Here is a 17,595-nt window from a genome sequence, read left to right as displayed (position 1 = left end):
AGTTGTGCGAAGTTGTGTTTATGCCATGGTATTGAGCACCGAGTCTTTGGAGCCATTACTAGGGATTATTTGAGTTGTAGTGATCACAATTTCGTGCACCAGACTTCCAGGAATTTCTCCACCATATCAGAGAAGATGGATAACATGCATCTCTGAAAGGTTGCAGGAGCATTACACAGACCAAAAGGCATTCTCCTGTTGGCAAACATGCCAGAAGGGCAAGTAAATGCTGTTTTCTCTTGGTCTTGAGGATCTACTGCAATTTGGTTGTAACCCGAATAACCATCCAAAAAGCAGTAATAATCATGACCAGCTAGTCTTTCTAGCATTTGGTCTATGAATGGTAAAGGAAAATGATCCTTTCTGGTGGCTGTATTGAGCCTTCTGTAGTCAATACACATACGCCACCCTGTGACTGTTCTTGTAGGAACCAGTTCATTTTTTTCATTATGAACTACTGTCATGCCTCCCTTCTTGGGGACAACTTGGACAGGGCTCACCCAGGGGCTATCAGAAATAGGATAAATGATCCCAGCCTCTAGTAATTTAGTGACCTCTTTCTGCACCACTTCCTTCATGGCTGGATTTAGCCGCCTTTGTGGTTGAACCACTGGTTTGGCATTATCCTCCAATAAGATCTTGTGCATGCATCTTGCTGGGCTAATGCCCTTAAGATCACTTATGGACCACCCAAGAGCTGTCTTGTGTGTCCTTAGCACTTGAATCAGTGCTTTCTCTTCCTGTGGATTTAAAGCAGAGCTTATGATTACAGGAAAGGTATCACCTTCTCCCAGAAATGCATATTTCAGGGATGGTGGTAATGGTTTGAGCTCTGTTTTGGGAGATTTCTCTTCTTCTTGAGGGATTTTCAGAGGTTCTATTATTCTCTCTGATTCCTCCAAATCAGGCTGAACATCTTTGAAGATGTCCTCTAGCTCTGATTCTAGACGTTCAGTCATATTGATCTCTTCCACCAAAGAGTCAATAATGTCAGCGGCCATGCAGTCATTTGGTGTGTCTGGATGCTGCATAGCTTTTACAGCATTCAACTTGAACTCATCCTCATTGACTCTCAGGGTTACTTCTCCTTTTTGTACATCAATGAGAGTTCGTCCAGTTGCTAGGAAAGGTCTTCCTAGAATGAGAGTTGCACTCTTGTGCTCCTTCATTTCCAGCACTACAAAGTCAGTTGGAAAGGCGAATGGCCCAACTTTGACAATCATGTCCTCAATTATGCTTGATGGATATTTAATGGAGCCATCAGCAAGTTGGAGGCATATCCGGGTTGGTTTGACTTCTTCAGTCAACCCAAGCTTTCTGATAGTGGATGCAGGTATTAGATTGATACTTGCTCCAAGGTCACACAGGGCTGTCTTGGTGCAAGCACCTTCTAATGTGCATGGTATCATAAAGCTTCCTGGATCTTGAAGCTTTTCTGGTAAGCTTTTCAGAATGACTGCACTGCATTCTTCAGTGAGAAATACTTTTTCAGTTTCTCTCCAATCCTTCTTATGACTTAAGATCTCTTTCATGAACTTAGCATAAGAAGGTATTTGCTCAAGTGCCTTTGCAAATGGAATCTTTATTTCAAGAGTCCTTAGATAGTCTGCAAAGCGGGCAAATTGCTTATCCTGCTCCGCTTGGCGGAGTTTCTGAGGATAAGGCATCTTGGCTTTATATTCTTCAACCTTAGTTGCTGCATGTTTATTCCTTACAGAAGTGGTTGGAGAAGCCTTTTTAGAGGGGTTATTATCAGCACTCTCAGGTGTCTGTTCCTCCATTGGCGTTTGAACGCCAGGATTGGGTGAATATTGGGCGTTTAACGCCAACTTTTCTCCCTTCTCTGGCGTTTGAACGCCAGAACTGGGCAGGGAATGGCCGTTTAACGCCAGTTTTCCCCCCTTTTCTGGCGTCTGAACGCCAAAAGTATTCCTCTCTGGGCTCTTACTGTCCTCAGAGGGATTTTGGACAGTGGTTTGGTTATCCTCTGTCAATTGTTCCTTATTTGGCTTTTTGCTACTTTGAGCAGTGTTATTCAATGTCTTCCCACTCCTCAGTTGAACTGCTTGGCATTCTTCTGTTATCTGTTTAGATAGCTGCTGTTTTGCCTGATTCAACTGGGATTCTATGTTCTTATTAGCAATTTTAGTTTCTTGGAGCATCTCTTTAAACTCTGCTAACTGTTTTGTCATCAGGTGTAATTGCTGATTAAGCTCAACCATCTGTTCTTGAGGATTAGGATCAGTGGCTACTGCCATAACTTCCTCCTTTGTAGAGAACTCATTGCTAGAGTACAAATGTTGATTTCTAGCAATAGTATCTATAAGCTCTTGAGCCTCTTCAATTGTCTTCCTCATGTGTATAGATCCACCAGCTGAGTGGTCTAAAGACATCTGAGCTTTTTCTGTAAGCCCATAGTAGAAGATGTCTAACTGTACCCACTCTGAAAACATTTCAGAGGGACATTTTCTTAGCATACCTCTATACCTCTCCCAGGCATTATAAAGGGATTCATTATCCTCTTGTTTAAAGCCTTGGATGTCCAGCCTTAGCTGTGTCATCCTTTTTGGAGGGTAAAATTGATTCAGGAATTTGTCTGATAACTGTTTCCATGTCTTTATGCTTGCTGTAGGTTGGTTATTCAACCACCTCTTATCTTGATCTTTTACAGCAAATGGAAACAGTAATAGTTTGTAGACATCCTGATCCACCTCTTTATCACGTACTGTGTCAGTAATTTGTAAGAACTGTGCCAGAAACTCAGTAGGTTCTTCCTGTGGAAGACCGGAATACTGACAATTTTGCTGCACCATGATAATGAGTTGAGGATTTAGCTCAAAGCTGCTTGCTTTGATGGGAGGTATACAGATGCTACTCCCATATGCAGCTGTAATGGGGTTAGCATATGACCCCAGAGTCCTTCTGGATTGCTCAATTCCACTTAGGTCCATGATGGAGAAAGGGAATATGATATGAATTCACAAGCAAAGTAAAAATAATTTTTTTTTAAGGTGACCGAAAAAAATTAAAATAAAATAAATGGAAAATAAAATAAAATTTCGAAAATTAAAAGAGAATAAGATCAAAGCAAATTGAAAACTGAATCAATTAGTTAATTAAAAAGATTTGAAATTAGCAATTGAAGAGATATGATTGAAAATTACTTTGAAAAAGATTTGATTTTTGAAAAGAGGAAAGAGAAAAACAACAAAATGACACCAAACTTAAAATTTTTAGAAAATCAAACACAAATTTTCGAAAATCTTAAAGGAAAACACAAAGAAGACACCAAACTTAGAATTTTTAAAGAACAAGAAAGGACTAAGAACATGCAATTGACACCAAACTTAAAATATGAAACTAGACTCAAATAAAAGACTCTAAACCAACAAAAATAAAACAGTCCTAATCTAAGCAACAAGATAAGCCGTCAGTTGTCCAAACTCAAACAATCCCCGGCAATGGCGCCAAAAACTTGGTGCACGAAATCGCAATCACACTTTTGCAATTCCGCACAACTAACCAGCAAGTGCACTGGGTCGTCCAAGTAATACCTTACGTGAGTAAGGGTCGATCCCACGGAGATTGTCAGCTTGAAGCAAGCTATGGTTATCTTGTAACTCTTAGTCAGGATATCAATAATTATCGAGGTTGATTGTAAAAAGTAAAAGAACATGAAATAAGTACTTGTTTTGCAGTAATGGAGAACAGGTTGAGGTTTTGGAGATGCTTTATCTTCTGAATCTCTGCTTTCCTACTGTCTTCTTCTTCAAGCACGCAAGACTCCTTCCATGGCAAGCTGTATGTAGGGTTTCACCGTTGTCAATGGCTACCTCCCATCCTCTCAGTGAAAATGTTCAACGCGCTCTGTCACAGCACGGCTAATCATCTGTCGGTTCTCAATCGGGTTGGAATAGAATCCAGTGATTCTTTTGCGTCTGTCACTAACGCCCAGCCCTCAGGAGTTTGAAACTCGTCACAGTCATTCCATCCTTGAATCCTACTCAGAATACCACAGACAAGGTTTAGACCTTCCGGATTCTCTTGAATGCCGCCATCAATTCTAGCTTATACCACGAAGATTCTGATTAAGGAATCCAAGAGATATTCACTCAATCTAAAGTAGAGCGGAGGTGGTTGTCAGGCACACGTTCATAGGCGAGAATGATGATGAGTGTCATGGATCATCACATTCATCAGGTTGAAGAACAAGTGATATCTTAGAATAGAAACAAGCGTGACAGAATGAAAAACAGTAGTAATTGCATTAATCCATCAAGACACAGCAGAGCTCCTCACCCCCAACCATGGGGTTTAGAGACTCATGCTGTAGAAAATACAATGAGAAACGTGTAAAGTGTCATAAGGTACAGATACAATGTCAAAAGATCCTATTAATAGTGAACTAGTAGCCTAGGGTATACAGAAATGAGTAAATGACGTAAAAATCCACTTCCGGGGTCCACTTGGTGTGTGCTTGGGCTGAGCATTGAAGCTTTTATGTGTAGAGACTTTTTCTGGAGTTAAATGCCAGCTTTTATGCCAGTTTGGGCGTTTAACTCCAATTCTTATGCCAGTTCCGGCGTTAAACGCCGGGAATTCTGAAGCTGATTTGTAACGCCAGTTTGGGCCATCAAATCTTGGGCAAAGTATGGACTATTATACATTGCTGGAAAGCCCAGGATGTCTACTTTCCAGCGCCGTTGAGAGCGTGCCAATTGGGCTTCTGTAGCTCCAGAAAATCCACTTCGCGTGCAGGGAGGTCAGAATCCAACAGCATCTGCAGTCCTTTTCAGCCTCTGAATCAGATTTTTGCTCAGGACCCTCAATTTCAGCCAGAAAATACCTGAAATCACAGAAAAACACACAAACTCATAGTAAAGCCCAGAAAAGTGAATTTTAACTAAAAACTAATAAAAATGTAATAAAAACTAACTAAAACATATTAAAAACATACTAAAAACAATGCCAAAAAGCATATAAATTATCCGCTCATCACAACACCAAACTTAAATTGTTGCTTGTCCCCAAGCAACTGAAAATCAAAATAAAAAGAAGAGAATATACTATAGACTCCAAAATATCAAAGAAACTTAGCTCCAATTAGATGAGCGGGACTAGTAGCTTTTTGCTTCTGAACAGTTTTGGCATCTCACTTTATCCTTTGAAGTTTAGAATGATTGGCATCCATAGAGACTCAGAACTCAGATAGTGTTATTGATTCTCCTAGTTAAGTATGATGATTCTTAAACATAGCTACTTTATGAGTCTTGGCTGTGGCCCAAAGCACTCTGTCTTCCAGTATTACCACTGGATACATACATGCCACAGACACATAATTGGGTGAACCTTTTCAGATTGTGACTCAGCTTTGCTAGAGTCCCCAATTAGAGGTGTCCAGGGTTCTTAAGCACACTCTTTTTGCCTTGGATCACAACTTTATTTCTTTCTTTTATTTTTCATTTTTTTTTTTGGATTATTCACTGCTCTTTCTTGCTTCGAGAATCAATTTGATGATTTTTCAGATCCTCAATAACAGTTCTCCTTTCCCATCATTCGTTCAAGAGCCAACAGTTTTAACATAGTTTATTTGTGTTTGGACTTATTACATATAAATTTATATTTGGCCTTTATTTTTATTTTACAACAAAAAATATATTATTAATATTTTGTATATTTAGTTAATAAACCATATATATTCATTAAACGATATGTGGGTAGTAAAAATATGTATATGAATTCGGTGTCAAACAGAATAAACACACAATATATTTTTTATCAAAATATCTTATAATTATAAACAAAATAAAATATAACACAAATTATTGATAAAATGAAGAAGATATTTTTTTGTTTTTACAAAAATAATAAAAAAATTACTCAAACAAAAAATCAATAAGAATTGTATAGCATTTAGACTATGATAGAAAACTCTCTCCAAATCATCATCCAACATTATACCAACCATACTATTTAACATCTAACTCGTAAATATAATAATAATAATAATAATAATAATAATAATAATAATAATGTTACGGACCCGATCCACGGATTCCAGACCCAAGGTCGAACCCGAACCCGGTTCCCGGGTTCGATCTGCCTCCCTCTTCTAGAAGGCCCGAAACCGGCCTTCTAGAACTCCTAACCGACTTTTGAATTCAAACGTCTTTCCTATCTTGATCAAACAAGATAAGATAAGATAACTCCCATCACCTATAAATAAAGGACCCAAGTCCCTACAGGTATTCATTCATTCTTCACACCTTCTACCTCTTAGATCCATTCTGACTTGGGCGACGGAGTGTCTTTACAAGTACCTCCTCCATTGCTCCAGTCAAGTGATCCGGCATCCGCCTCGACCCGCAAGTTTCCGATCCACCTCTCAACCCGTACCAGAGACATCTTGTACATTGGCGCCGTCTGTGGGGACCTTGCGCCGACTAAAACCAGAACGGGGGACGCACTGGAAGAAGCCTCCTCAAGCCGGGAGGACTCTCGACCAAAGAATCCGACCCCAGAACATCAAGAGGTCACAAACCAAGCAAGGATAGCAAGTACTATCCACCACGCAAATGATCATATCATCACGGAACCGCGACACCCTGAGAAAACGGGGGACAAAGCGGCACAAATCATCCAAGATCTCTGCCTCCGGGTTCAGGAACTTGAAGGCAAATTGGTCACCAAGGAAAGACTCAACAACGAACACGGAAGCCATGTAACTTCCAGGCCAAAATCTCGCCACGGCGGATCGCCGACTCGGCAACACAATAGGAGAGACGGTCGTAGCACCTCGCGCAACCACGGGCTAAAGAAATCGCCAGAACGGCGATACAGCAAAAGACACAACCGCAGCACTTCCCGAGACCTTAGTCGACATGATGACTTGGACAAAGATCGACGACATCGAGATACCAAACGCACAAGGAACGACCACACAATAATGGGAGCTACACCTTTCCCAGAAAGGATCTTAAGGGCAAGACTCCCTAAAGGTTTCGATAAACCCACTGACATGAAGTACGACGGAACCAAGGATCCCCAAGAACATCTAACGGCCTTCGAGGCCAGGATGAACCTAGAAGGAGCGGCCAACGCAGTCCAATGCAGGGCCTTCCCGGTAACCCTAGCCAGACCGGCTATCAAATGGTTCAACGCCCTCCCAAACGGATCCATAGCCAGTTTCCACGACATAACACAAAAATTCATGGCCCAGTTCACGACTAGAATCACTAAAGCTAAACACCCCATCAGCCTATTAGGGGTCACGCAAAAACAAGAAGAATCCACAAGGAAGTACCTCGACCGCTTCAACGATGAATGCCTAACAGTCGACGGACTCACGGATTCCGTCGCAAGCCTCTGCCTAACCAACGGGCTCATGAACGAAGATTTTCGCAAACACCTTACCACCAAACCAGTATGGACCATGCACGAGATCCAAAACGTCGCCAAAGATTACATCAATGACGAGGAATTCAGCCAGGTCATCGCCACCAACAAACGACAACACGGCAACACACAACAGGGCAACTCGGCGCCCTGACATAACCCACCACCCAGGGAAAATCAAAGGGACCACCCCAAACTGACAAATACAAGCCGACCGCCAAGAATCTGCAAGTTCTCTAATTACACGCCCCTAACAGCTCCAATTACCAAGATATACCACCAAATAACGGACAGAGGTATCATCCCAAAAGCCCGACAACTAAAAGAAAGAACGGGCGGCAACAAAACCTTTTTTTGCGACTACTACCGAGGATACGGGCACAGAACACAAGACTGTTTTGACCTTAAGGACGCCCTCGAACAAGCCATAAGGGACGGCAAACTCCCAGAGTTCGCCAAAATCATCAGAGAACCAAAGCGCGTGGAAAGAGATAGGTCACCAGAAAAAGAAGGGCGCAACCCGAGGACGCAAAAACAAACCCTCAGAGAAAGCCCAGAAGATGACCCAACCATAATAGTAAACGTTATCACGGGCAAGGACGTATCAGGTAAATCGAAAACAACACTTAAAAAGGACCTAAAAATCCTGGCCGTCAGGGATAAAGCCCCAACCACCACCATCGGTAAAACGATAACTTTCCTACCCGAGGACTGCCAGCACGGCACCTCGGCTGAAGATGCCCCCTTCGTCATCTCGGCAAGAATCGGAAGGGGACTCGTCCGGAGAATACTGGTGGACACCGGCGCAGACTCCAACATCCTTTTTTGAGGAGCCTTCAACAAGCTCAGGCTCTGCAACGAAAATCTTCAAACACACCGCAACGGCGTCACGGGACTCGGGGACAACTTTCTCAAACCAGAAGGTTCCATCACCCTCCCCCTCACCATAGGAACAGGCAACCAACGGATGACAATTCTATCTGAATTCGTGGTCTTAAAAGACTCCACCGCTTACAACGTCATCCTCGGGAGAAAAACAATCAATGACTTCTCGGCCATCATCTTTACCAAATACCTCCTTATGAAGTTCATAATGGAGGACGGCTCCATCGGAACCATCCATGGAGACCGGGAAGTCGCGGCAGAATGCAACAACACCAGCCTGGCTTTACGGAAAAAATCCCGCGATGCGGCTGGGATATTCCTCGCCGACCTGGACGCCCGACAAGAGCCAACCTAGGCCGGAACCGGAAGGCGACATGGAAAAACAACAAGTAGGGCAAACCAAGGACGAATACACATTCATCAACAAGAACCTCCCATATAACCTCAAAGAAGACCTTTCCCAATTCTTGAAACAAAACAAAGATTTGTTCGCTTTTACGCTGGCCGACATGCCGGGGATAGACCCCGACCTAATGCCCCACCGACTAGCCGTAGACCCCAAGGCCAAACCCGTGGCACAAAGGAAACGTAAAATGTCGTCAGACCAAGCGGCCGAGGTCAAGAGACAAGTACAAGCCCTACTTGAAGCAAACTTCATCCGAGAACTACCTTACACGATGTGGTTAGCAAACGTCGTACTGGTAAAAAAGTCCACCGGGAAGTGGCGAATGTACGTCGACTACACGGACCTCAACAAAGTCTGTCCAAAAGACGCCGTTCCCCTGCCAAACATCGACGGATTGGTGGATGCCGCATCCGAACACCGATACCTCAGCTTCATGGACGCATACTCTGGCTATAACCAAATACCTATGCACCGACCCGACGAGGAAAAAATGGCTTTCATCACCCCCGATGGAACGTACTGCTACACAGTCATCAGAGCCACCTACGAAAGGCTCCTTAACAAAATATTTCGAGACCTGTCCGGAACAAAACTAGAAGTCTACATAGACGACATGCTCGCCATGACCGACTCCGGCGATCAACTCATCAGCGACCTCAAGGTCATAATGAACACACTACGAAAGCACCAAATGCGACTCAACCCGACAAAATGCGCTTTCGGAATAGAGGTAGGGAAGTTCCTCGGCTTCATGATCACACAACGTGGAGTTGAAGCCAACCTAGAAAAATGTCGCGCCGTCCTCGAAATGACAAGTCCAAAAAACTTAAACGACATCCAGAAGCTCACCGGCCGACTAACAGCACTATCTCGCTTTCTCGGAGCATCAGCTCGAAAAGCAATCCCCTTCTTCAAACTGGTGAAAAAATGAGCCCCCTTCAAATGGGATGCAGAATGTGAAGAAGCTTTCCAATATTTCAAGAAAGTCCTAGCGGAACCACCAGTCCTCGCCAAACCCCAAACAGAGGAGACTCTTTACTTGTACCTCTCCATAATGGAAGAAGCACTCGCGGCAGCACTTATCCACAAAAACGAAAAGAAAGAACGAAAACCAATAAACTTCATAAGCAAAGTCCTACAAGACACGGAAACCTGCTACTCGCGCCTAGAAAAGCTAGCCTTCGCCCTCCTCACGGCCTCCCGACGTCTACGGCAATATTTCCAGGCGCACCCAGTGATAGTTCGAACCGACCAAGCTGTTAAACAGTTACTACAAAAACCCGACCTAGCGGGCAGAATGCTAGCATGGTCCATCGAACTATCCCAATTCGATATCAAGTTCGAACCCCGATACACGATCAAAGCACAGGCCATGGCCGACGTTATCGCCGAAATGACACCAGGAAATTCCACCCCCAAATCCTGGTGGTGGACGAAATTGTGATCCATGTTGTTTTGTACTTGTATGAAATCATTATTATGGCACTGGTTGAATTCACAACTCCGTTCAACTAACCAGCAAGTGTACTGGGTCGTCCAAGTAATAAACCTTACGTGAGTAAGGGTCGATCCCACAGAGATGGTTGGTATGAAGCAAGCTATGGTCACCTTGTAAATCTCAGTTAGGCAGATTAAATTGGTTTATGGTTTCGAAAATAGAAATAAGAAAATAGAAATAATAAAAGGGATAGAATACTTATGCAGATTCATTGGTGGGAATTTCAGATAAGCGAATGGAGATACTGTATGGCTCAAGAACGCCTACTTTCCTATTGCTTCAACTCAATCCTTCTTACTCCTTTCCATGGCAAGCTGTGTATAGGGGTTCACCGTTCGACGATGGCTACTTTTAATCCTCTCGGTAAAATGGTCCTCTGCGGCTGTCACTCGCATGGCTAATCGTCTGGAGGCATCACCTGGCCGAAGGCTACATCCCATCCTCGCAGTGAAAACTACGCTCACGCGCTCTGTCACAGCACGGCTAATCACTGGTTGGTTCCCGCTCCTACTGGAATAGAATCCCTTGATTCTTTTGCGTCTGTCACTAACGCCCAGCACTTGCAAGTCTGAAGCACGTCACAGTCATTCATTACCGGAATCCTACTCGGAATACCACGGACAAGGTTAGACTTTCCGGATTCCCAGGATTCTACTCGGAATACCACAGACAAGGTGAGACTTTCCGGATCCTCATGAATGCCGCCATCTATCTGGCTTATACCACGAAGATTCTGTTGGGGAATCTAAGAGATACACATTCAAGCTTTGTTGCATGTAGAACGGAGGTGGTTGTCAATCACGTGCGTTCATAGGTGAGAATGATGATGAGCGTCACATAATCATCACATTCATCATGTTCTTGGGTGCGAATGAATATCTTGGAATAAGAATAAGAGAGAATTGAATAAAAAGTAATAGTAATTGTATTGAAACTTGAGGTACAGCAGAGCTCCACACCCTTAATCTATGGTGTGCAGAAACTCCACCGTTGAAAATACATAAGTGAAAGGTTCAGACATGGCCGAATGGCCAGCCCCCTAAAACGTGATCAATAGCCTCTTAGGATGAAGAATAAAACAAAACTGAGACCAAAGATGTCTAATACAATAGTTAATTGTTCTATTTATAATAAAACTAGCTCCTAGGGTTTACATGAGTAAGTAATTGATGCATAAATCCACTTCCGGGGCCCACTTGGTGTATGTTTGGGCTGAGCTTGATCAATCCACGAGCTGAGGCTTCTCTTGGAGTTGAACTCCGAGTTATGACGTGTTTTGGGCGTTTAACTCCGGATCATGATGTTTTTCTGGCGTTTAACTCCAGACAGCAGCATGTACTTGGCGTTCAACGCCAAGTTGCGTCGTCATTCTTCGAATAAAGTATGGACTATTATATATTGCTGGAAAGCCCTGGATGTCTACTTTCCAACGCCGTTGAGAGCGCGCCATTTTGAGGTCTGTAGCTCCAGAAAATCCATTTCGAGTGCAGGGAGGTCAGATTCCAACAGCATCAGCAGTCCTTTTGTCAGCCTTTTTCAGAGTTTTGCTCAAATCCCTCAATTTCAGTCAGAATTTACCTGAAATGACAGAAAAACACACAAACTCATAGTAAAGTCCAGAAATGTGAATTTAACATAAAAACTAAGGAAAACATCCCTAAAAGTAGCTCAAACTTACTAAAAACTATATAAAAACAATGCCAAAAAGCGTATAAATTATCCGCTCATCACAACACCAAACTTAAATTGTTGCTTGTCCCCAAGCAACTGAAAATCAAATAGGATAAAAAGAAGAGAATATACTATAAAGTCCAAAATATCAATGAATATTAATTTAATTACATGAGCGGTACTTGTAGCTTTTTGCTTCTGAACAGTTTTGGCATCTCACTTTTTCCTTTGTAGTTTAGAGGTATTGGCGTCTCTGGGGGAACTTAGAATTTGGGATAGTGTTATTGACTTTCTTAGTTAAGCATGTTGATTCTTGAACACAGCTACTTATGAGTCTTGGCTGTGGCCCTAAGCACTTTGTCTTCCAGTATTACCACCGGATACACAAATGCCACAGACACATAACTGGGTGAACCTTTTCAGATTGTGACTTAGCTTTGCTAAAGTCCCCAGTTAGTGGTGTCCAGAGCTCTTAAGCACACTCTTTAGCTTTAGATCACGACTTTAACCACTCAGTCTCAAGCTTTTCACTTGGACCTTCATGACACAAGCACATGGTTAGGGACAGCTTTGATTTAGCCGCTTAGGCCTGGATTTATTTTCCTTGGGCCCTCCTATCCAGTGATGCTCAAAGCCTTGGATCCTTGCTTTTAAAATTTTCGCCCTTTTTTTTTTCACTGCTTTTTCTTGCTTCAAGAATCAATTTCATGATGTTTTTCAGATCATCAATAACATTTCTCTTTGTTCATCATTCTTTCAAGAACCAACAATTTTAAACACTCATAAACAACAAGATCAAAAGACATATGCACTGTTCATTCATTCATTCAGAAAACAAAAGTATTGTCACCACATCAATATAATTCAACTAAATTCAATAATAATTTCGAAAATTATGTACTTCTTGTTCTTTTGAATTAAAACATTTTTCTTTTAAGAGAGGTGAAGGACTAATGGATTTTATTCATAGCTTTAAGGCATGGTTACATACTAATGATCATGAAATAAAGACACAAAACATAGATAAAAACCATAATTAAAAACCGAAAACAAAAAGAAATAAAGAACAAGGAATGAATCCACCTTTAGTGGCGTCTTCTTCTTGAAGGACCCATGATGTTCTTCAACTCTTCTATGTCCCTTCCTTGCCTTTGTTGCTCCTCCCTCATTGCTCTTTGATCTTCTCTTATTTCTTGGAGAGTGAGGGCGTGTTCATGGTGTTCCACCCTTAGTTGTTCCACATTATGGCTCAAATCCTCTAAAGAGGTACTGAGTTGCTCCCAATAGTTGTTGGGAGGAAAGTGCATTCCATGAGGCATTTGTTGATGATGAACTTCCTCATGTTCTCCTTGGGGGCCGTGAGGAACTTCCCTTGTTTGCTCCATCCTTTTCTTGGTGATGGGCTTGTCTTCTTCAATGGAGACATCTCCATCTATGATAACTCTGGCTGAATAACATAGATGGCATATGAGGTGGGGGAAGGCTAGCCGTGCCATGTATGAAGGCTTGTCAGCTATTTTGTAGAGTTCATTGGATATGACTTCATGAACCTCTACTTCCTCTCCAATCATGATGCTATGAATCATGATGGCCCGATCCACAGTAACTTCAGATCGGTTGCTTGTAGGGATGATGGATCTTTGGATGAACTCCAACCATCCTCTAGCTACAGGCTTGAGGTCCAGTCTTCTTAGTTGGACTGGTTTGCCTTTGGAGTCTACTCTCCATTGGGCGCCTTCCACACAAATGTCCATTAGGACTTGGTCCAACCTTTGATCAAAGTTGACCCTTCTAGTGTAGGGGTGTTCATCACCTTGCATCATAGGTAAATGAAATGCCAACCTTACATTTTCCGGACTAAAATCCAAGTATTTCCCCCTAACCATTATGAGATAATTCTTCGGATTCGGGTTCATACTTTGATCATGGTTTCTAGTGATCCATGCATTGGCATAGAACTCTTGAACCATTAAAATTCCAACTTGTTGTATGGGGTTGGCTATGACTTCCCAACCTCTTCTTTGAATTTCATGTCGGATTTCCGGATACTCATTCTTTTTGAGTTTGAAAGGGACCTCATGGATCACTTTCTTCTTTGCCACAACATCATAGAAGTGGTCTTGGTGGCTCTTGGAGATGAATCTCTCCTTCTCCCATGACTCGGAAGTGGAAGCTTTTGCCTTCCCTTTTCCTTTTCTTGAGGAAACTCCGGTCTTGGGTGCCATTGATGGTGAATGAAAAATAAAAAGCTTAGGCTTTTTACCACACCAAACTTAAAATTTGCTCGTCCTCGAGTAAAAAGAAAAGAAGAGTAGAAGAAGAAGAAGAGAATATTGGAAGAGAGGGAGAAGAGTGGTTTCGGCTATATGAGAGAAGAAGGTGTTTGTGTTGTGTGAAAATGAAGAAGAAAGGAAAGGTATTTATAGGGAGAGGGGGGGTTGGGTTTCGGCCATTTTGGGTGGGAAAGGGTGGGAAATTGAATTTGAATGTAATGGAGGCAGGTGGGGTTTATGGGGAAGAGGGGTTGATGTGAATGGTGAATGGGGTAATTGGGAAGAGGAATTGAGGTGATAGGTGAAGGTTTTTGGGAAGTGTGACATTGAGAATGAGATTTGGATTAGGAGAGTGTGATTAGGATTAAAAGAAAAGGTAGGTGGGGATCCTGTGGGGTCCACAGATCCTGAGGTGGGGATCCTGTGGGGTCCACAGATCCTGAGGTGAAAAGAAATACCATTCCTTCACCCTATAGGCATGTAACATGCCTTCATGCATCATCCTGGCGTTCAAACGCCCATTGGTGCACGTTCTGGGCGTTAAACGCCTATGTAATGCATGTTTCTGGCGTTGAACGCCAGTTTCATGCTTGTTTCTGGCGTTCAGCGCCAGATTGTCCTCTGTGTGCGCATCCTGGCGTTTAACGCCAGGTTGTTGCTTGTTTTGGGCGTTCAGCACCAGAATGGTGCTCTGTTCTGGCGTTGAACGCCAGATAGATGCACCTTACTGGCGTTGAACGCCAGTCTGCGCTGCCTCCAGGGTGAAAATTTTTTTCTTCTGTTTTTAATTTTTTTTTATTTTTTCGTGACTCCTCATGATCATGTACTTAATAAAACACAAAAATAACAAAGAAACAAAATGAAATAAAATTAGATAAATAAAATTGAGTTGCCTCCCAACAAGCGCTTCTTTAATGTCAATAGCTTGACAGTGGCTCTCATGGAACCACAAGATGATCAGGTCAATTTAAGTGTGGTATTCCCAACACCAAACTTAGAGTTTGGATATGGGGTTTGAACACCAAACTTAGAGTTTGGTTGTGGCCTCACAACACCAAACTTAGAGTTTGACTGTGGAGGCTCTTCTTGACCTTGAACTGAGAGAAGTTCTTCATGCTTACTCTCTTCTGTCACAGAGGGATGGCCATGTGCCTTAAACACAAGGTATTCCCCATTCAATTGAAGGACTAATTTCCCTCTGTTGACATCTATCACAGCTCCTGCTGTGGCTAGGAAAGGTCTTCCTAGGATGATGCATTCATCATCTTCCTTCCTAGTGTCTAGGATTATGAAATCAGCAGGGATGTAAAGGCCTTTAACCTTTACTAGCACGTCCACTACTAATCCATAAGCTTGTCTCACTGACTTGTCTGTCAGTTGTAATGAGAACAAGGCAGGTTGTACCTCAATGATCCCCAGCTTCTCCATTACAGAGAGTGGCATAAGATTTATCCCTGACCCAAGATCACATAGAGCTTTTTCAAAGCTCATGGTGCCAATGGTGCAAGGTATTAAGAACTTGCCAGGATCTTGTCTCTTTTGAGGTAGAGTTTTCTGAATCCAAGTATCTAGTTCACTAATGAGCAAGGGAGGTTCATTTTCCCAAGTCTCATTACCAAACAGCTTGGCATTCAGCTTCATGATAGCTCCTAAATATAGAACAGCTTGCTCTCCAGTCACATCTTCATCCTCTTCAGAGGAAGAATAGTCTTCAGAGCTCATGAATGGCAGAAGGAGATTTAATGGAATCTCTATGGTTTCTAGATGAGCCTCAGATTCCTCAGGATCCTTAATAGGAAACTCCTTCTTGCTTGAAGGACGTCCCAGGAGGTCTTTCTCCTTAGGATTTTCGTCCTCCTCCTCCCTTGTGCATTCGGCCACTTTGATTAAATCAATGGCCTTGCACTCTCCTTTTGGATTCTCTTCTGTATTACTTGGGAGAATACTGGGAGGAGTTTCAATGACTTTCTTACTCAGCTGGCCCACTTGTGCCTCCAGATTTCTAATGGAGGATCTGGTTTCATTCATGAAACTAAAAGTGGCCTTTGACAGATCAGAGACTATATTGGCTAAATTAGAATTATTTTGTTCAGAGTTCTCTGTCTGTTGCTGAGAAGATGATGGATATGGCTTACTATTGTTCAGCCTATTGCGTCCACCATTATTAAAACCTTGTTGAGGTTTTTGTTAATCCTTCCAGGAGAAATTTGGATGATTTCTCCATGATGAGTTATAGGTGTTTCCATAAGGTTCACCTAAGTAATTAACCTCTGCCATGGCAGGGTTTTCAGGATCATAAGCTTCTTCAGAAGCTGCCTCTCTATTACTGTTGGATGCATGTTGCAATCCATTCAGATTTTGAGAGATCATGTTGACCTGTTGAGTCAACACTTTGTTCTGAGCCAATATGGCATTCAGAGCATCAATTTCAAGAACCCCTTTCTTCTGAGGTACCCCATTATTCACGGAATTCCTCTCAGAAGTATACATGAACTGGTTGTTTGCAACCATGTCAATGAGTTCTTGAGCCTCTCCAGGCGTTTTCTTCAGGTGAATAGATCCACCTGCAGAATGGTCCAATGACATTTTCGAAAATTCAGAGAGACCATAATAGAATATATCTAATATGGTCCATTCTGAAAACATGTCAGATGGACATCTTTTGGTGAGCTGCTTATATCTTTCCCAAGCTTCATAGAGGGATTCACCATCTTTTTGTTTGAAGGTTTGAACATCCACTCTCAGCTTGCTCAGCTTTTGAGGAGGAAAGAACTTATCTAAGAATGCAGTGACAAGCTTATCCCATAAGTCCAGGCTATCCTTGGGTTGAGAATCCAACCACACTCTAGCTCTGTCTCTTACAGCAAAAGGGAAAAGCATGAGTCTGTAGACTTCAGGATCAACTCCATTCGTCTTTACAGTCTCACAGATCTGCAAGAATTCAGTTAAAAACTGATAGGGATCTTCAGATGGAAGTCCATAAAACTTGCAGTTTTGTTGCATTAAAGCAACTAGTTGAGGCTTAAGCTCAAAGTTATTGGCTCCAATGGCAGGAATGGAGATGCTTCTTCCATCAAACTTGGATGTTGGCTTTGTGAAGTCACCAAGCATTCTCCTTGCATTATTATTATTTTCGGCCATCACCTCTTGTTCTAATGTTTCTGAAAGGTTGTTTCTGGATTGTTGTAATTTAGCTTCTCTTAATTTTCTCTTCAGAGTCCTTTCAGGTTCTGGATCAATTTCAACAAGAGTGCCTTTATCCTTGTTCCTGCTCATATGAAAGAGAAGAAAACAAGAAAAGAAAAAGGAATCCTCTATGTCACAGTATAGAGCTTCCTTTATGTTAGTAGAAAAAGAAGGGGGGTAGAAGAATGAAGAATGAATTCGGTTTTATGGATGAAGAGAGGTGAAGATGAGTGTTAGTAATTAAATAATTAAATAGAAGAAGAAAGGAGAAGAGAAATTTC

At 42.3% G+C, this 17,595-nt stretch overlaps 1 non-coding gene across 1 annotated transcript; it reads left to right on the top strand.

Moving 5' to 3' along the window:
- Positions 1–16,772: 16,772 nt before the first annotated feature.
- Positions 16,773–16,876, top strand: LOC130942717 (small nucleolar RNA R71). The gene has a single exon (XR_009071277.1). It is a non-coding gene; the product is annotated as a small nucleolar RNA R71 (small nucleolar RNA).
- The last annotated feature ends 719 nt before the right edge of the window (positions 16,877–17,595 follow it).

The sequence above is a fragment of the Arachis stenosperma genome, chromosome 7 (assembly GCF_014773155.1).
Source record: "Arachis stenosperma cultivar V10309 chromosome 7, arast.V10309.gnm1.PFL2, whole genome shotgun sequence".
Classification (NCBI taxonomy): Eukaryota; Viridiplantae; Streptophyta; class Magnoliopsida; order Fabales; family Fabaceae; genus Arachis; species Arachis stenosperma.
Note: the sequence above shows the minus strand (reverse complement) of the source record. Positions and strands in the feature narration are given on the sequence as shown.